Source organism: Haemorhous mexicanus, chromosome 32, assembly GCF_027477595.1.
Source record: "Haemorhous mexicanus isolate bHaeMex1 chromosome 32, bHaeMex1.pri, whole genome shotgun sequence".
NCBI lineage: Eukaryota > Metazoa > Chordata > Aves > Passeriformes > Fringillidae > Haemorhous > Haemorhous mexicanus.
Genome location: NC_082372.1, coordinates 885,768 through 907,091, shown reverse-complemented (window position 1 = coordinate 907,091; position 21,324 = coordinate 885,768). Strand labels below are relative to the sequence as shown.

Here is a 21,324-nt window from a genome sequence, read left to right as displayed (position 1 = left end):
GAATTGTTTGCCTGTCAAAGCATGAGGGATACCAGTAGAATGACCAACAGGCCAGGCACAAGAAAACACGTGCGATTTCTTTGAAACATACACCGGGCTGTTATCTGTCTTTACATGTGATGGAACACCTAAGATGGAAAAGGTATGGCAGAAATGACAAATAACATCCTGAGCTGTTTCACCTGCCAACGCTGAGGCAGCCATGGCATGAGAAAAGCTGTCAATTGTAACATGAGCATACTTTACATGGCCAAATTCAGGAATTTTGCTAACATCTATAAATAAATATTGAAATCAGAAAATAAACTTCCCTTCTTCTTACCTTGGAGTTCCAGTGTCCGAGTCATTTTATTATGTGTCCTGTTGTGACATCTGGTGGCCGCCGTGTGTGGGACAGCCGTGGGTGAGGTCGTCTCGTTTTACCCTCCTCTCCCTGCTTCGGCGTGGTGACTGTGAGTCCTTTGGCACTTTGCCTGCAGCTCTTGTGATACCAAGGAATCACAGAAACCAACCCCTGTGGTTTCCATGGAGGACTCCTTGGTTCTGGATCTCTGGAAGGGTCTCATGGAGCGGAAACGGGCTTCCATTTCCTGGAGCAATTTGAAAGATTATTTCTGTGGGCCAGAGAGCAAGGGTTTGTTTCAGACCCTGCAGAGGCGTTCTCCAGGGAGGCGCGGTCTCTCGTGGGAGAATGCCTCATGGAAGCTCTCATTGCTGATTGTAGTATAGATGTGGGATTGTTGCTGGTGCAATGGAAAGAGCTTGACACGGTTTGGCGCGGGTTTGGATTTTGTAGCTCTCAGAGTTCCAGGGGGACCCTTCCATCTTGGACACGGACGAGGGCAAATTCGAATTTCTGCGCGAAGCAGAAGATTTCCCTCTCCCTCGGGACGGTGAGCTGGGAGGCAGTTCTGGCTCAGAGGGTGATGTTTGTTCCCGCAGGGTAGAAGGTAGTCTGCCTTGTCAGACTCCTCGAACAGTTTTGTTCAGATGTCATTTTCTGAGGGTCGACCTGACACCCCCTGCAGAGAAGTCCTGCTAAAACGAAGTCTCTCTCCACAGGGGTCGGGACCTTGGACCCTACACGGCTGGATTGGGCTCCCAGCCAGCTAGTTCTGAGCGGCCAGCGAGTGGGCAGAGCCCCGCGGACTTCTGGGGACCCTGTGGAGTTGGCTAAGCTGACCTCACCCTGCCCCACACCGCGGAGGTGGTGGGGCGGGGGGGAATCGTCCTCCCTTTGTGTCTTCCTGGCACTCGGGGGCTGCGGGGAGCCCCTGGCTCAGCCTCCACCTCTGCCTGAGTCTGATTCGGTGACAACACTTTGTCCGAATTGTGGCGTTTCCACGAAATACCCCCTGGGTGCGGTGGGAGCGAGTTCGTCTCCTTCGGTGCCGCTCTCGTCCTCTGGGGGGTCGGTACCGACCACCCCTGAGTCTGCACAGCCTGTCGGGCATGTGCGGGCGGTGGAAGCTGCCCCAGGCGGGGCGTTGATCGGTGCATGTCGGGCCCCACCATGGTGGGCGGGCAGCCCACCCCGCTCCACTCAGGGGGGTGGTGGCCACTGTGAGGTTTTGTGTCACTGGTGGGACTCTCCTAGGGGCGGTCCCGCATGCCCCTGTGCTGCCCCGGCACGGGGTGGTGATGCAGTTCCATGAGTCGCGTCTCTCTGCGCCCCATCCCTCCCCCGTGCCGCGGAAGGGGTCCCCACGCAGGTCCCGCTCTGACCCGCACCGGATCTACGAGTACTGCCAGGACCTGCGTCTGCCGCAGTGTCCTCTGCCCGTGGTGCAGCGGACAGCATTGCTGGGCTGCCAACGGGCACAGGCTCTGCTGGGGCTGGAGTGGGCCCTGCAGCGGCTGGTTCGGCCCCACCGCCCCTACCTCCCGGGGATACCAGGGCTGTAGTGCAGGAGGACCCTGCGGTGTTCACTTTTAGCACAAATGGTGACGTGGCCAGCAGGAGACCAGTGAATTCCCAGGGCCATGGACCCTCCTCGATGGCCTTGTGGACACTCCCCCCATGTCAGGTGACTGGATGTCCGAGGGAACACGGGCGGTTCTGGCGAGAAGTCAAAGCTAAGGTCGAGGAAATGGTTGATTGTGCCTTCACGCAGCATCGGCAGGATGGCAGAGGAAGCTCCTCTGGCCATGCTGATGCTGCAGGGGATGCAGTGTTGGGTGGTGTTAAGCTGACTCCCACTCAGGCATCTGCCTCTGTCCCAGTGGGGCCCCCGGGACGGGACTTGGCAGGTGCTGCCACCTTACCAGGGGGTTGCCAGGCTTTCCCTGTGCTTAGGGGTGTAACTCATAACACTTTTATTGTGGAAAGCTATGATGAAACTACATGATAAGGCTGGTCTAGGATCTTCAAAGTCATGCAGCTGCTTTGAGTGCTCGCTGCTGATTTGCTGACACCTTACGACATCCACAGTTTGGCTCGTATTTTTTTTCTGCCTGTAGAATTCAACATTTTTGAGTGTAAATGGACTCAGTTGGCAGCCAGGGGAGTGGAGTGGAGTGCTACCCTGGTTCTGCAGGATCCCAGGCGTCTGACTGGCACTGATGTGCTGCTGGGCACAGGCAATTATGCTGGTCCTAATGGGAAGTTTGCTTCGATCCCCTTGTGCTTGACCAGTGCCAAACAATGGGCATGGCAGTGTAGGAAAGGCATTTTAAGCTGTTCTTGCGAGCCAGCAAAGGCTTCCTGAAGATAAGGAAAGCCCTGTATCTCTCTTGAGGAAGACACCAAGGCTATCCCCATGGCAACGTGATCCATGTCATGCTGTGGGATTTGAGGCCTTGCCGGGCAATAGACCCTTCTCTAACCTGGATTTGCAGGCAAGATGTGACCCCCTGGTTCTGGCACAGGCCCAGCAGCTGGATATGAGTGCCTTACTTAAAACAATGGAGATGGCAGTGTAGCAAGCTCTGGGCTTGCTAGGGCCCCTTGGAGGGAAGAGGCTTAATATGCCAAGTCACAGTGAAATAGCAAAAGAAGCCCCTCTCTTCCACCTTTCGGACCCCAGCTTATCTCTGTGTAACCCCATAGGTCACTTCTCCTTAACCCCTGCTCTTGGACAATTTCTGATCCCCCCTGACCCTATATAATGGGCTGTTTTAGTCCATTCTGGTTAGAAGAGCCATCGCTGGAACCCTTCACAGACCCCCACTACAGCCATTGCTGTGGAACGCCAGGATTGCCTTCTCCTCTCTCATGTCTGCCTGTCAGCCAGCCTGCACAGCACCTTAGCAAGCAAAAGAGCAGGAATCTTAAAAAGAGCTGATAATCACTAGAAAGAGTTGATAATCCTTATACTTGCTAAAGGTAGCCAGCGGCTGAGAGCAGCTTGGGTTTTGGGCAGTCTGTCCCCAAAGGACTGAGCTATCCGGCCCATGCTGCTTGCTGGGGGACAAATCTGCTCTCAGCAGGAGGCCAGAACAGTGGAATATCAAGTCAAGCTCCCCATTGGGACAATAGGTCCCTGGCCCACAGGGTGATGGGTGCCCTGAATACAAATGGCCTGATGGTGGCAGTTTGGCCCTCCAGTCCCACTACTGTGATAGTATGCTTGCTCCTCATGGAGACAGCGGCTCCTCCAATCCCTGAGATGACTCCAGTGACAGGAGTCAGCTCCCAGTCCGGGGGCCCTTTAGGTCGTGTAATGATAGTAACGTTGGCCCCTGTGTCCACCATCCCTTGTAAGTAGATGTTATTACCTTTATTCGACGGGCTGCACTCTATAAGGGTGTCTTGGTTTGGAAAGACAGGTGACTGCTAAAGAAGGCAGGAGCCTCCCCTGAAACGGAGAATGCAAACCCTCCCCACCCCTCTGAATTGCTATGAATTTTAAATTAAGGGGCTCAGGCAAAAAATATGGGAGCGGGAAATAACAGTTCTTTATTAGGGAAAAAAAAAAAGGATAAAATAAAACAATGCAATACACTACAATACACTAGAACAACACTGACAGAATCAGAACTCAACCTGACACCCTGTTGGTCAGGGTGTTGGTAGCAGTCCAGTTGGAAAAGTGGCTGCAGCCCTCCTGAAGTGTCAGATGGGGTTCTGCTGGAGCAGGGGGGTTCTGTAGAAAAAAGGGGGTATTCTTCCTCCGCAGGTCTGTGGAAGTAGAAGCAGCTGCTGTTGCTCTGGGGAATCCAGTGGAGAACGCCGTGCTGGTGTGTCAGAATCTCCAGATTATATCTGAGTAGCAATGCTTGGCTCCTCCCTCTGGGCGGAGCATCTCACAATGGGATGTTACAGTTCTTATCAGCCATGCAGTGACATTCAATAGCCTGTTATCAGCAGATGTCCCCTGCCAGGGAGGAGTGATTGTGAGCACAGAGAGAGAGAGAGAAGGAAAATTGCCTTGACACCAGACAACTGCCATACAGATGGTAATAGAATACATCTTGCCTTGCAGTCTGGAACAGTTGCAGGAATAGTGATGAGAGCCAAAGCACCAGTTTTGAAAGAGGTTGAAAATTCACAACATTTTTACTGGTTGCAGCTCCTAATTTTTTCCATGGAAAATAGAACATTTCCTTACTTTGTTATGCATATTTAATCACATACAGACCTTCCCAGACTTTTAACTGAAGGGAAGAGGCAAGCTGACCTTTTAGCAATGCCTGTACAACAATCTGTTTTCTACCTAATAAGATAGAACAGGCTAAATTGAGCCATTCGTTTTTTCACCAAAATGCTGCTCCTCTGATTTGGCACTTTGGCATTAGTAAAGCCCAAGCTTCAAGAATTATTGCTGTTTGTCCTGATTGCCAAAGGTGCTCTTTTCTCTCTATTGCAGGAAGTGTTAATCCCAGAGGGCTTCAGAGCCTTCAGGTCTGGCATCAGACGTTACCCATTTTTCTGAATTTGGTCATTTAAAATACATTCATTCCTCTATTGATACCTTTTCTGGTGCTCTTTTTGCATCAGCCTATCCAGGGGAAACAGCTAAAGTTGTCTGTAGACACTTCACTGCTGCTTTTGCCACTCTTGGTATACCATCTGAAGTGAAGACAGACAATGGCCCAGCTTACAATTCCCATCGAGTTGCTGCCTCTTTTGTCTTTTGGGGAATTCTTGTATTTGTGGGGTTCCCAGATGAAGGAAGGAATGATGAATCTGACTCCATGTTCTTGGAAGGGTAATTTATTATTTTATGATACTATGTTATATTAAAGAATGCTATACTAAAACTTATTAAACTATACTAAAGAATACAGAAAGGAGACTTACAGAAGGCTAAAAGATACTAATGAAAAACTCATGACTCCTTCCAGAGTCCTGACACTGCTTGACCGGGATTGGTCATTAAGTCAAAACAATTCACATGAAACCAATGAAACAATCACCTGGGGGTAAACAATCTCCACACACATTCCAAAGCAGCAAAACACAGGAGAAGCAATGAGATAATATTGTTTTCCTTTTTCTCGGAGGTTTCTCAGTTTCCCAGGAAAAGAATCCTGGGCAAAGGGATTTTTCCAGAAAATATGACTGCCACAGGGAATTAGGCACAAAACAGGTATTGCTCATTCCCCAACAGGCCAATCTGCCACTGAACGGGCTCATGGCTCCCTCAAGCGTCTCCTAGTACAACAGAAAGGGGGGGACGGAGATGGCACCCCTGCTGAGAGACTGCAGAAAGCCCTTTATGTTTTAAAATTTCTGAAATGTTCTTTGATGGACCCCACCCCATCGATTGTTCGACATTTTAATTGTAATTCACAATTGCAACAAAAGGAAAAACCTCCTGCCTAAGGGAAGGATCCAGAATCTGGTAAGATATTGGGGCCTTATCCTTAGGTCACCTGGTGTCACCATTGAGTCAGGAAAGGGAGTCAGGCGACACACAAAGTCTAACTCTCTTCAGGAGACTAATAATAATTTTATTAGGAACCCATTCCTTTTCATGCACTGCTCCAACACAGGTGGACCTGATTGGTCCTTTAATCAACACACCTGGTTGGCTACTTAAGGAAACACCCTTTAGTAAACATTGTATGAGAAAACAACTGTTCAAAACACCAGCTGCAAGATTGTTTTAATTCTTTCTCTCAGCCTTCTCAAAACTCCCCAGAACAATTCCTGGGAAAGTTTATCTGGCTTTGTCTCTCTGACCAGGCTGTCAGCATCCACAAGCTGGGGTAGAGGTTTTGCTTGTGTCTCCACAGAGAATGGTCCCAAGTGGATTCCAGCAAAGAATGTGAAGCCCTTTGGAGAATCTTTGAGTGCATCCCCTGAAGATTGACCTTGAACACCAACATTGGAGGAGAACCCTTGTGAACAGGACCTCAACACCACACCAGCACCTGTTTAACCTCTAACAGACTTGAGCCCTTGGGAAAATGGTTAAGATTACCCAGTGGTATCAGGGCTTACAAGGCTAGGAAAACTTCTGGGGGACTGGAAACTTGGTGGATGGATAAGAAATTTAGTTAAAATAGGCTTCTATGTATTAGGCATTGTATTATGTATTGTTATGGTTATTCCTTGTATTTACACTGTGTGAAAAAATTAATAGGCAAATCACTTAAGAGAGTATTTTTGTTTGAACAGATAGGGAAAGGTATGGGGAATAAAACAGAGAGTACAGTGGAACTGATAAAGGGGCCTGATATCTTAGGCCTGATGGAGCAGAAACTGTGGGAGGGACAGACACAGATTAAGGCTCCCTGGGCAAGAGGTGACCAAGAAACATGTTGTGAGACTTTGTGATGTTACCAGGTGATGTGATGTCATGAAGAATGTTTAACCAATGGGAAATTGTTACCAAAAATAGAGCCCTATAAAAGTACCATACAAGTCAAACCCTATATAAACCCGTGGTATACTCAATAAAATTGGCTTTGGATCTAAACTCGGATGTTCCCGCCTCTCCATCGTCATTAACCCCCCTGGGTGAGGGGAAGGTGTTGGAGAGATTCCTTTCCCTTCTCCTTGTCCTGCTGTGATTTGGTTGGTAATAAATTCCCTCTCTGTTCCCAGGCTGGGTCTATTTTGCCAGTGCCGGTGTTCAGGGTGGGATCTCTCCCATTCCTTCTCTCAACTCCCAGGCCTCTCCACAGCCAATCAGAGAATGCAATGAACAAGAGCCAGCCAATCAGAGAGAGCAGGTCTGATGACTCACCAGTTGCCAGGCAGACCCACAGCACCCGGTGTTCCCCACCTGGCCCCACCCTCCCTGCCCAAACACGGGAAGTCCCGACCAGGTGCAAGGCCACGGGCAGGGGCTGCGGCCGCCACCGGCTCAGGAGCTCTGTGGGCAGAGAAAAGGGGGTGACACCGGGCTGGGGGGCACTCGCAGGGCTCCCCTAAATGGTGCCTCCATTTGTGTTGGCTCAAGTGAGAGCTTCTGGAGAATCTCTTCCCACACACAGGACACTCACTGGACCTCTCCCCAGTGTGGATGTGCCTGTGGGTGACGAGGGTGGAGTTGTGCTTGAAGCCCTTCCCACAGTCCGGGCAGTGGAAGGGCCTCTCCTCTGTGTGAATCCGCTGATGTGCTGAAGCACGGACAGACAACTCTGCAACTAATTAAAGTTCAAAAGAAGGCTGTTTTATTTCAGCACTGGACACATGAGGAATCATTTTCAAAAGCATGTGCAAGGAGTGGCAGACTCCTGCTCTCTATTTATACAGAAAAGGTTTTACATATCTGTTCTGGATTGCAAGGCAGGATGTATTCTATTACCATCTGTATGGCAGTTGTCTAGGTGTTAAGTGGGCAATTTCCCCTTATCTCTCTCCCTGCGAGATCACAATCACTCCTCCCTCAGCAGGGGGCATCCCGTGATAAGAGGCTATTGAATGTCACTGCATGGCTGATAAGAACTGTAACATCCCATTGTGAGATGCTCCGCCCAGAGGGAGGAGCCGAGCATTGCTATCCAGATATAATCAGGAGATTCTGACACACCAGCACAGCTTCTCCACTGGATTCACCAGAGGAACAGCAGCTGCTTCTTCTTCCACGGATCTGCGGAGGAAGAATCACCCTTTTTCTACAGGACCCCCTGCTCCAACAGAACCACACCTGACACCTCAGGAGGACTGCAGCCACTTTTCCAACTGGACTGCTGCCAGCACCCTGACCAACAGGGTGTCAGGTTGAGTTCTGACTCTGTCATTTTAGTGTACTGCATTGTTTTTATTTTATCATTTTATGGTTTTTCCCCCCTTCCCTATTAAAGAACTGTTATTTCCTGCTCCCGTATTTTTTTTTTTTTGCCTGAGAGCCCCTTAATTTAAAATTCATAGCAATTTGGAGGGGTGGGGAGGGTTTGCATTCTCCATTTCAGGGGAAGCTCCCGCCTTCTTTAGCAGGCACCTGTCTTATCCAAACCAAGACAGATTTTTGGCGCCCAACGTGGGGCTCGAGGGCAAATAAACAAAAAGGGAATAACAGTTCTTGAGTAATCTAATTTTTGTGTGGCTATACAAACCTCATCAAGTGACACCATGTGGTCCAGTTTACCCTGGTTTGGGTGGCACGTGATCATGGCTGTATTTCTCCCATTTGTAGGCCCTTATCTTAACATGGGTCCTATAACCAAGGCTACTGTGGCTATTATCCGGTTTGTTTTATGGGTGAATAAGGTGAGGAATTCATGGATTTTTAACTTCCTCTGGAAGGCAGGCACATGGATTCACAGCTATCACACCTTAACTATGTGTTTTTGGGGTTACTTTAATAATGGCACCTGCTGTAAGGAAATTACACCAGGGGAAATTTTCTCCCAACCCTTTAATCACCTCTTTGGGTCCACCCCACCAGTTTTTGAAGGGTTCAGATCCAATCTAAACATTAATGATATCATACAGTGGCTGGTGTTGCTGATAGGCCTGTTCTATTTAGCATTTAGAGAGAGAGAGAGACTAACCTGGATAACTACCCTGACACCTGCATCAGAACCTAACACGCCACCAGAGTCCAGGGATGCTGTTGCCCCAGAGCCTACTCCTACCCCACAGCCCGTGCCAGATGTGAACTACCCAGATTGGGTGGGGGGTCTGGTGAAGGAGATGCGTGAGATAGGCCAGACCCTGAAGGAGTACACTTCCCCAACTGGTGCAGAGCCCTCCCCCTGCTTTGAAGAGAGAGAATCTAATAGTGCAGCAGCAGAACCCACAGATGTTACAACTGTCCAGGTTCCAGCTGAACTGCAGAGGCAGTCACAGCCAGCAGCAGTTGCCCCTGTAGAAACAAGGAGATCTAAAACAAAAGCAGAGCACCCAGATAGGGGAGGGCCCTCACAACCCACAGGGGAGCCAGAGGTTGCAATCATCACCGAGTCCCTGACTTACGAAAGTCTCCGTAATCTACACAAAGACATTGTACGACGGGGACGTGAGGCTTATACAACCTGGCTACTTCGGGTCTGGGACCTTATGGGTACAGGTGTGCAACTGGATGGTGGTGAGGCAAGGAATCTGGGACCCTTAACTCAGGACTCCGGTATCAATCAGATTTTTGTAAGGGAGCCAGGGTCCCTTTCCCTCTGGGAGCGGCTTTTAACAAGTGTCAGAGAGAGATTTGTCCACAGGGAAAGAATGCAGGAGCAGCACCACAGAATGCGCTGGAAGACTCTTGAGGAAGGGATCCAACAGCTGAGGGAAGTGGCAGTATTGGAGGTACTCTTTGGGAGAGATGGACAGCATGATAATGACCCCGACCAGGTCAGGTGCACAGGGCAGATGCTGTGGAGTCTGGCAAATCTGGGGCCATCTCAATACACCACTTTCATTGCAACGATCAATGCTGATACCAACCGAGAGACAGTGGGTTCTGTGGCAAACAAACTTAGAAATTATGAAAGTATGATCAATGGCCCCATGCAAGCTCATGTCTCTGCCGTGGTCCAAGAACTCAGAGAGGAGATGAGGGAGATGAGGGAGGCGGTGAGAAGGAACAATTCCCATATTGCACCAGTGCGAGTCACAGGCCCCAGAGTTAGAGCCCAACATTTTCCACCTAGAGAGAGAGGGTACACCCCACGGGCTGACTTGTGGTTCTTTCTGAGGGACCATGGGGAAGACATGGGAAAGTGGGATGGAAAACCCACTTCAGTCCTGGCAGCAAGGGTGCGTCAACTCAAGGAGGGAAACACTAACCGAGAGAACTCCAGTAAAGTGAAGGTAGCCTCAACCTCCCATGACCGAGCTGCTGAGTATGATCCGTCAGATCCCCTTGAGGGTACCTCTACCATGTATGCCCAGGGAAGAAATAATAACCAGGGTTAGGGGGGCCCTGCCTCTAGCCAGGGAGAGGCACGGGAAAATCGGATTTTCTGGACGGTGTGGATCCGATGGCCTGGCACATCAGAACCACAAAGGTACGATGCTTTAGTGGATACTGGTGCACAGTGTACCCTGATACCATCGGGACATGTGGGGGCCGAACCTGTTTCCATTGCCGGGGTGACGGGGGGATCACAGCAATTGACCCTTTTGGAAGCTGAGATGAGCCTGACTGGGAAAGACTGGAAGAAACATCCTATTGTGACTGGCCCAGAGGCCCCATGTATTCTAGGCATAGACTTCCTCCGGAATGGCTATTACAAAGACCCAAAAGGACTCAGATGGGCTTTTGGCATAGCTGCTGTAGAGGCAGAGAACATTAAGCAGTTGAACACCTTGCCCGGACTGTCAGAAAACCCATCCGCAGTAGGACTCTTGAATGTGGAAGAGCAACGAGTGCCAATCGCCACCTCGACGGTGCACCGCCGGCAGTATCGGACGAATCGAGACGCCGTGATCCCCATCCACAAAATGATCCGTGAGCTGGAGAGCCAAGGGGTGGTCAGCAAGACTCACTCACCCTTTAACAGTCCCATCTGGCCTGTGCGCAAGTCTAACAAAGAATGGAGATTGACTGTGGACTATCGTGGCTTGAATGAAGTGACTCCACCACTGAGCGCTGCTGTGCCAGACATGCTGGAACTCCAGTACGAGCTGGAGTCCAAGGCAGCAAAGTGGTATGCCACCATTGACATTGCTAACGCGTTTTTCTCCATTCCTCTGGCAGCAGAGTGCAGGCCTCAGTTTGCTTTCACCTGGAGGGGCGTGCAGTACACCTGGAACCGACTGCCCCAGGGGTGGAAGCACAGCCCCACCATCTGCCATGGACTGATCCAGACTGCACTGGAAAAGGGTGAGGCCCCAGAACATCTGCAATACATTGATGACATCATTGTGTGGGGGAACACGGCAGTGGAAGTATTTGAGAAAGGAAAGAAAATCATCCAGATTCTGCTAGAAGCCGGTTGCGCCATCAAGAAGAACAAAGTCAAGGGACCTGCTCGAGAGATCCAGTTCCTGGGAGTAAAGTGGCAAGATGGACGGCGTCAGATTCCCATTGAGGTCATCAACAAGATCACCGCGATGTCTCCACCAACTAGCAAGAAGGAAACACAAGCTTTCCTGGGTGCCATAGGCTTTTGGAGGATGCACATTCCCGAGTACAGTCAGATCGTGAGCCCTCTTTACCTGGTCACCCGCAAGAAGAACGAGTTCCACTGGGGCCCTGAGCAGCAACAAGCTTTTGCCCAGATTAAGCAAGAAATTGCTCATGCTGTTGCCCTTGGCCCAGTCAGGATGGGGCCAGAGGTAAAGAACGTACTCTACTCTGCAGCCGGGAACCATGGTTTGTCCTGGAGCCTTTGGCAGAAGGTGCCTGGGGAGACTCGAGGCCGACCACTGGGATTCTGGAGTCGAAGCTTCAGAGGGTCCGAAGCCAATTACACTCCCACAGAAAAGGAAATCTTGGCTGCCTACGAAGGAGTTCAAGCTGCCTCAGAGGTGATTGGCACGGAAGCACAACTCCTCCTGGCACCCCGACTACCGGTGCTGGGGTGGATGTTCAAAGGAAAGGCTCCCACCACCCACCATGCCACTGATGCTACATGGAGTAAATGGATTGCCCTCATCACACAGCGCACCCGTATTGGAAACCTGAATCGCCCTGGGATTTTAGAGATAATTACAAACTGGCCGGAAGGTGAAGATTTTGGTCTTTCTGATGAAGAGGAACAAGAGCAAGTAACACGTGCCGAAGAAGCTCCACCATACAACCAACTCCCAGCAGAGGAAACACGCTACGCTCTTTTCACTGACGGTTCCTGTCGCATCGTAGGGTTGAACCGGAAGTGGAAAGCAGCCGTATGGAGTCCCACACGACAGGTTGCTCAGGCTATCGAAGGAGAAGGTGGATCAAGTCAACTTGCTGAACTCAAAGCTGTTCAGCTAGCCCTGGACATTGCTGAGAGAGAGAAATGGCCAAGGCTCTATCTTTATACTGATTCGTGGATGGTAGCCAATGCTCTGTGGGGCTGGCTGGAAAGGTGGAAAAAGGCCAACTGGCAGCGTAAGGGAAAACCAATCTGGGCTGCTGAGGAATGGAAAGAAATTGCCGCTCGGTTGGAGAACCTACCTGTGAAAGTCCGCCACGTAGATGCCCACATCCCCAAGAGCCGGGCTAATGAGGAACATCGAAACAACGAACAGGTAGATCAGGCAGCAAAAATAGAGGTGTCGAAGATAGACTTAGATTGGCAACATAAGGGGGAGTTGTTCCTAGCTCGATGGGCCCACGATGCCTCAGGTCATCAAGGTAGAGATGCCACCTATAGGTGGGCACGAGACCGAGGAGTAGATTTAACCAAAGACAGTATTTCTCAGGTTATCCATGACTGTGAAACGTGTGCTGCCATCAAGCACGCCAAGAGAGTGAAGCCCCTGTGGTATGGTGGGCGGTGGTCCAAGTACAAGTATGGGGAGGCCTGGCAGATCGACTACATCACACTGCCCCAAACACGCCAAGGCAAGCACTACGTGCTGACCATGGTAGAAGCCACCACGGGATGGTTGGAGACCCACCCTGTGCCTCACGCCACTGCCCGGAACACCATCCTGGGCCTGGAAAAGCAAGTGCTGTGGAGACATGGAACCCCTGAGAGAATTGAGTCGGACAATGGGACCCATTTCAAGAACGGCCTTATCAACACCTGGGCCAGGGAACATGGTATTGAATGGATATACCATATCCCCTACCATGCACCAGCTGCCGGGAAAGTTGAACGGTGCAATGGACTACTCAAGACTACCCTGAAGGCACTTGGTGGGGGGACTTTTAGAAATTGGGAGATGAACTTAGCAAAGGCCACCTGGATGGTCAACACCAGAGGGTCTATCAATCGAGCTGGTCCTGCCCAGTCTGAACCCCTGCACACTGTAGATGGAGATAAAGTCCCTGTTGTACACATGAAAGGTATTTTAGGAAAGACTGTTTGGATTACTCCCACCTCAGGCAAAGACAAACCCATCCGTGGAATTGTTTTTGCTCAAGGACCTGGTTACACTTGGTGGGTAATGCAGAAAGATGGAGAAAGCCGTTGTGTACCACAGGGAAACCTAGTCTTAAGTGAGAACTGTGTGTAAGGATTCATTGTGATGCAGATGGAAATAGAATAAGGGGTGGATTATGTTCTGGATTGCAAGGCAGGATGTATTCTATTACCATCTGTATGGCAGTTGTCTAGGTGTTAAGTGGGCAATTTCCCCTTATCTCTCTCCCTGCGAGATCACAATCACTCCTCCCTCAGCAGGGGGCATCCCGTGATAAGAGGCTATTGAATGTCACTGCATGGCTGATAAGAACTGTAACATCCCATTGTGAGATGCTCCGCCCAGAGGGAGGAGCCGAGCATTGCTATCCAGATATAATCAGGAGATTCTGACACACCAGCACAGCTTCTCCACTGGATTCACCAGAGGAACAGCAGCTGCTTCTTCTTCCACGGATCTGCGGAGGAAGAATCACCCTTTTTCTACAGGACCCCCTGCTCCAACAGAACCACACCTGACACCTCAGGAGGACTGCAGCCACTTTTCCAACTGGACTGCTGCCAGCACCCTGACCAACAGGGTGTCAGGTTGAGTTCTGACTCTGTCATTTTAGTGTACTGCATTGTTTTTATTTTATCATTTTATGGTTTTTCCCCCCTTCCCTATTAAAGAACTGTTATTTCCTGCTCCCGTATTTTTTTTTTTTTGCCTGAGAGCCCCTTAATTTAAAATTCATAGCAATTTGGAGGGGTGGGGAGGGTTTGCATTCTCCATTTCAGGGGAAGCTCCCGCCTTCTTTAGCAGGCACCTGTCTTATCCAAACCAAGACAGATTTTTGGCGCCCAACGTGGGGCTCGAGGGCAAATAAACAAAAAGGGAATAACAGTTCTTGAGTAATCTAATTTTTGTGTGGCTATACAAACCTCATCAAGTGACACCATGTGGTCCAGTTTACCCTGGTTTGGGTGGCACGTGATCATGGCTGTATTTCTCCCATTTGTAGGCCCTTATCTTAACATGGGTCCTATAACCAAGGCTACTGTGGCTATTATCCGGTTTGTTTTATGGGTGAATAAGGTGAGGAATTCATGGATTTTTAACTTCCTCTGGAAGGCAGGCACATGGATTCACAGCTATCACACCTTAACTATGTGTTTTTGGGGTTACTTTAATAATGGCACCTGCTGTAAGGAAATTACACCAGGGGAAATTTTCTCCCAACCCTTTAATCACCTCTTTGGGTCCACCCCACCAGTTTTTGAAGGGTTCAGATCCAATCTAAACATTAATGATATCATACAGTGGCTGGTGTTGCTGATAGGCCTGTTCTATTTAGCATTTAGAGAGAGAGAGAGACTAACCTGGATAACTACCCTGACACCTGCATCAGAACCTAACACGCCACCAGAGTCCAGGGATGCTGTTGCCCCAGAGCCTACTCCTACCCCACAGCCCGTGCCAGATGTGAACTACCCAGATTGGGTGGGGGGTCTGGTGAAGGAGATGCGTGAGATAGGCCAGACCCTGAAGGAGTACACTTCCCCAACTGGTGCAGAGCCCTCCCCCTGCTTTGAAGAGAGAGAATCTAATAGTGCAGCAGCAGAACCCACAGATGTTACAACTGTCCAGGTTCCAGCTGAACTGCAGAGGCAGTCACAGCCAGCAGCAGTTGCCCCTGTAGAAACAAGGAGATCTAAAACAAAAGCAGAGCACCCAGATAGGGGAGGGCCCTCACAACCCACAGGGGAGCCAGAGGTTGCAATCATCACCGAGTCCCTGACTTACGAAAGTCTCCGTAATCTACACAAAGACATTGTACGACGGGGACGTGAGGCTTATACAACCTGGCTACTTCGGGTCTGGGACCTTATGGGTACAGGTGTGCAACTGGATGGTGGTGAGGCAAGGAATCTGGGACCCTTAACTCAGGACTCCGGTATCAATCAGATTTTTGTAAGGGAGCCAGGGTCCCTTTCCCTCTGGGAGCGGCTTTTAACAAGTGTCAGAGAGAGATTTGTCCACAGGGAAAGAATGCAGGAGCAGCACCACAGAATGCGCTGGAAGACTCTTGAGGAAGGGATCCAACAGCTGAGGGAAGTGGCAGTATTGGAGGTACTCTTTGGGAGAGATGGACAGCATGATAATGACCCCGACCAGGTCAGGTGCACAGGGCAGATGCTGTGGAGTCTGGCAAATCTGGGGCCATCTCAATACACCACTTTCATTGCAACGATCAATGCTGATACCAACCGAGAGACAGTGGGTTCTGTGGCAAACAAACTTAGAAATTATGAAAGTATGATCAATGGCCCCATGCAAGCTCATGTCTCTGCCGTGGTCCAAGAACTCAGAGAGGAGATGAGGGAGATGAGGGAGGCGGTGAGAAGGAACAATTCCCATATTGCACCAGTGCGAGTCACAGGCCCCAGAGTTAGAGCCCAACATTTTCCACCTAGAGAGAGAGGGTACACCCCACGGGCTGACTTGTGGTTCTTTCTGAGGGACCATGGGGAAGACATGGGAAAGTGGGATGGAAAACCCACTTCAGTCCTGGCAGCAAGGGTGCGTCAACTCAAGGAGGGAAACACTAACCGAGAGAACTCCAGTAAAGTGAAGGTAGCCTCAACCTCCCATGACCGAGCTGCTGAGTATGATCCGTCAGATCCCCTTGAGGGTACCTCTACCATGTATGCCCAGGGAAGAAATAATAACCAGGGTTAGGGGGGCCCTGCCTCTAGCCAGGGAGAGGCACGGGAAAATCGGATTTTCTGGACGGTGTGGATCCGATGGCCTGGCACATCAGAACCACAAAGGTACGATGCTTTAGTGGATACTGGTGCACAGTGTACCCTGATACCATCGGGACATGTGGGGGCCGAACCTGTTTCCATTGCCGGGGTGACGGGGGGATCACAGCAATTGACCCTTTTGGAAGCTGAGATGAGCCTGACTGGGAAAGACTGGAAGAAACATCCTATTGTGACTGGCCCAGAGGCCCCATGTATTCTAGGCATAGACTTCCTCCGGAATGGCTATTACAAAGACCCAAAAGGACTCAGATGGGCTTTTGGCATAGCTGCTGTAGAGGCAGAGAACATTAAGCAGTTGAACACCTTGCCCGGACTGTCAGAAAACCCATCCGCAGTAGGACTCTTGAATGTGGAAGAGCAACGAGTGCCAATCGCCACCTCGACGGTGCACCGCCGGCAGTATCGGACGAATCGAGACGCCGTGATCCCCATCCACAAAATGATCCGTGAGCTGGAGAGCCAAGGGGTGGTCAGCAAGACTCACTCACCCTTTAACAGTCCCATCTGGCCTGTGCGCAAGTCTAACAAAGAATGGAGATTGACTGTGGACTATCGTGGCTTGAATGAAGTGACTCCACCACTGAGCGCTGCTGTGCCAGACATGCTGGAACTCCAGTACGAGCTGGAGTCCAAGGCAGCAAAGTGGTATGCCACCATTGACATTGCTAACGCGTTTTTCTCCATTCCTCTGGCAGCAGAGTGCAGGCCTCAGTTTGCTTTCACCTGGAGGGGCGTGCAGTACACCTGGAACCGACTGCCCCAGGGGTGGAAGCACAGCCCCACCATCTGCCATGGACTGATCCAGACTGCACTGGAAAAGGGTGAGGCCCCAGAACATCTGCAATACATTGATGACATCATTGTGTGGGGGAACACGGCAGTGGAAGTATTTGAGAAAGGAAAGAAAATCATCCAGATTCTGCTAGAAGCCGGTTGCGCCATCAAGAAGAACAAAGTCAAGGGACCTGCTCGAGAGATCCAGTTCCTGGGAGTAAAGTGGCAAGATGGACGGCGTCAGATTCCCATTGAGGTCATCAACAAGATCACCGCGATGTCTCCACCAACTAGCAAGAAGGAAACACAAGCTTTCCTGGGTGCCATAGGCTTTTGGAGGATGCACATTCCCGAGTACAGTCAGATCGTGAGCCCTCTTTACCTGGTCACCCGCAAGAAGAACGAGTTCCACTGGGGCCCTGAGCAGCAACAAGCTTTTGCCCAGATTAAGCAAGAAATTGCTCATGCTGTTGCCCTTGGCCCAGTCAGGATGGGGCCAGAGGTAAAGAACGTACTCTACTCTGCAGCCGGGAACCATGGTTTGTCCTGGAGCCTTTGGCAGAAGGTGCCTGGGGAGACTCGAGGCCGACCACTGGGATTCTGGAGTCGAAGCTTCAGAGGGTCCGAAGCCAATTACACTCCCACAGAAAAGGAAATCTTGGCTGCCTACGAAGGAGTTCAAGCTGCCTCAGAGGTGATTGGCACGGAAGCACAACTCCTCCTGGCACCCCGACTACCGGTGCTGGGGTGGATGTTCAAAGGAAAGGCTCCCACCACCCACCATGCCACTGATGCTACATGGAGTAAATGGATTGCCCTCATCACACAGCGCACCCGTATTGGAAACCTGAATCGCCCTGGGATTTTAGAGATAATTACAAACTGGCCGGAAGGTGAAGATTTTGGTCTTTCTGATGAAGAGGAACAAGAGCAAGTAACACGTGCCGAAGAAGCTCCACCATACAACCAACTCCCAGCAGAGGAAACACGCTACGCTCTTTTCACTGACGGTTCCTGTCGCATCGTAGGGTTGAACCGGAAGTGGAAAGCAGCCGTATGGAGTCCCACACGACAGGTTGCTCAGGCTATCGAAGGAGAAGGTGGATCAAGTCAACTTGCTGAACTCAAAGCTGTTCAGCTAGCCCTGGACATTGCTGAGAGAGAGAAATGGCCAAGGCTCTATCTTTATACTGATTCGTGGATGGTAGCCAATGCTCTGTGGGGCTGGCTGGAAAGGTGGAAAAAGGCCAACTGGCAGCGTAAGGGAAAACCAATCTGGGCTGCTGAGGAATGGAAAGAAATTGCCGCTCGGTTGGAGAACCTACCTGTGAAAGTCCGCCACGTAGATGCCCACATCCCCAAGAGCCGGGCTAATGAGGAACATCGAAACAACGAACAGGTAGATCAGGCAGCAAAAATAGAGGTGTCGAAGATAGACTTAGATTGGCAACATAAGGGGGAGTTGTTCCTAGCTCGATGGGCCCACGATGCCTCAGGTCATCAAGGTAGAGATGCCACCTATAGGTGGGCACGAGACCGAGGAGTAGATTTAACCAAAGACAGTATTTCTCAGGTTATCCATGACTGTGAAACGTGTGCTGCCATCAAGCACGCCAAGAGAGTGAAGCCCCTGTGGTATGGTGGGCGGTGGTCCAAGTACAAGTATGGGGAGGCCTGGCAGATCGACTACATCACACTGCCCCAAACACGCCAAGGCAAGCACTACGTGCTGACCATGGTAGAAGCCACCACGGGATGGTTGGAGACCCACCCTGTGCCTCACGCCACTGCCCGGAACACCATCCTGGGCCTGGAAAAGCAAGTGCTGTGGAGACATGGAACCCCTGAGAGAATTGAGTCGGACAATGGGACCCATTTCAAGAACGGCCTTATCAACACCTGGGCCAGGGAACATGGTATTGAATGGATATACCATATCCCCTACCATGCACCAGCTGCCGGGAAAGTTGAACGGTGCAATGGACTACTCAAGACTACCCTGAAGGCACTTGGTGGGGGGACTTTTAGAAATTGGGAGATGAACTTAGCAAAGGCCACCTGGATGGTCAACACCAGAGGGTCTATCAATCGAGCTGGTCCTGCCCAGTCTGAACCCCTGCACACTGTAGATGGAGATAAAGTCCCTGTTGTACACATGAAAGGTATTTTAGGAAAGACTGTTTGGATTACTCCCACCTCAGGCAAAGACAAACCCATCCGTGGAATTGTTTTTGCTCAAGGACCTGGTTACACTTGGTGGGTAATGCAGAAAGATGGAGAAAGCCGTTGTGTACCACAGGGAAACCTAGTCTTAAGTGAGAACTGTGTGTAAGGATTCATTGTGATGCAGATGGAAATAGAATAAGGGGTGGATTATGTTCTGGATTGCAAGGCAGGATGTATTCTATTACCATCTGTATGGCAGTTGTCTAGGTGTTAAGTGGGCAATTTCCCCTTATCTCTCTCCCTGCGAGATCACAATCACTCCTCCCTCAGCAGGGGGCATCCCGTGATAAGAGGCTATTGAATGTCACTGCATGGCTGATAAGAACTGTAACATCCCATTGTGAGATGCTCCGCCCAGAGGGAGGAGCCGAGCATTGCTATCCAGATATAATCAGGAGATTCTGACACACCAGCACAGCTTCTCCACTGGATTCACCAGAGGAACAGCAGCTGCTTCTTCTTCCACGGATCTGCGGAGGAAGAATCACCCTTTTTCTACAGGACCCCCTGCTCCAACAGAACCACACCTGACACCTCAGGAGGACTGCAGCCACTTTTCCAACTGGACTGCTGCCAGCACCCTGACCAACAGGGTGTCAGGTTGAGTTCTGACTCTGTCATTTTAGTGTACTGCATTGTTTTTATTTTATCATTTTATGGTTTTTCCCCCCTTCCCTATTAAAGAACTGTTATTTCCTGCTCCCGTATTTTTTTTTTTTTGCCTGAGAGCCCCTTAATTTAAAATTCATAGCAATTTGGAGGGGTGGGGAGGGTTTGCATTCTCCATTTCAGGGGAAGCTCCCGCCTTCTTTAGCAGGCACCTGTCTTATCCAAACCAAGACAATATCCAAGCAGTTTCTAGGGAGGCAGAATACAGAATCATTACCTGCCCACTTTGTATTATAATCAGCTGAATACCTAATATGGCTGTGCAATTGCACTCCCTTAATTGGGTCAGTGGGATTTTGAAATAAGGGAGTGGGCATATGGGAGGAAGAAAGCTGTCTGCCTCATGGTAAACTCTTCACCCATGGCCAGTTTGCAGTTTTGATCTGCTGGTCACAGTCCAAGCCTCTCCTAACTGTTCAATTATTCTTAAGGCAAGGTATTTCTATGGTCTCTGCTCCTGCACAATTGCTACATCTATCCCTGTCACTCCCAGCTTTACTTTTCTAATATGTTTGTTACTCTTTCACTAAGGTATGTGATTTTTGCTAGCTAACTTAGCTTCTTAACTAATTTTAAAAGCTTAACTAAAATATGTCATCTTCTACTATCTCAATTATATTCCCAGCTGGCCCCTCAACTCATCCACACTTTTCAATTATTGCAAATAGATTTCCAGCTGACCCCTTGACTCATGATGATGAGATAGGAGCTGCTCAGAAACCACTTCCTACACTTGGGACACTCGTAGGGCCTCTCCCCAGTGTGAACATGCTGGTGTTTTCTCAGGTCAGAGTGCCACCCATAGCTCTTCCCACATTCCAAGCAGGTCATTCCCCTGTGTGGATCACCTGGTGCTGAATCAGGGCTGAGCTTCCTCTGAAGCTCTTCCCACATTCCCCACACTTGTAGGGCTTTTCCCCAGAGTGGATCTTCTGGTGTTGCATCAGGTAGCCCTTCTGGCTGAAGCTCATCCCACATTGCCCACACTCAAAGGGCTTTTCCCCAGTGTGGATCACCTGGTGTCGTATCAGGTGGCCCCTCTGGCTGAAGCTCTTCCCACATTCCCCGCACTCAAAGGGCTTTTCCCCAGTGTGGATCCTCTGGTGTTGGATCAGAATCGAGTTCTGGCTGAAACTCTTCCCACACTCCTCACACTCAAAGGGTCTCTCCCCAGTGTGGATCACCTGGTGCTGCCTCAGAGTGGAGCTCCACCTGAAATGCTTCCCACATTCCAAGCACTTGTGTGGCTTCTTCCTGCCATGAGGCTTCTCCACCAGCTCTGAGCTCTGGCTGGATCACAGGATGCATTCCAGACTCAGAGGGGCTCTTTCCTCCCCAGAGCTCCCTGGGCACGGTCTGCAGCCTCTCCTTGTGAGGGATCTTTGGGGCTTTTCCTCCTCCTCCATCAGGCCACACCCTGGGAATGAAAAATCCTGGTTTGTGGAAAAAAATCAAGAGCAGAGTAGCTAGGACTGGGAAAACCTCCATGCCCAA

The 21,324-nt window shown here is 50.3% G+C and overlaps 1 long non-coding RNA gene and 1 pseudogene across 1 annotated transcript; one reads left to right on the top strand and one right to left on the bottom strand.

The window, feature by feature from the left end:
* Positions 1-4,862: 4,862 nt before the first annotated feature.
* Positions 4,863-6,866, top strand: LOC132340666 (uncharacterized). The gene is made up of 2 exons (XR_009489983.1): positions 4,863-5,786; positions 6,181-6,866. It is a non-coding gene; the product is annotated as an uncharacterized LOC132340666 (long non-coding RNA).
* A 13,503-nt stretch (positions 6,867-20,369) lies between these two features.
* LOC132340612 (zinc finger protein interacting with ribonucleoprotein K-like) lies at positions 20,370-21,125 on the bottom strand (annotated as a pseudogene).
* Between the last annotated feature and the right edge of the window lie 199 nt (positions 21,126-21,324).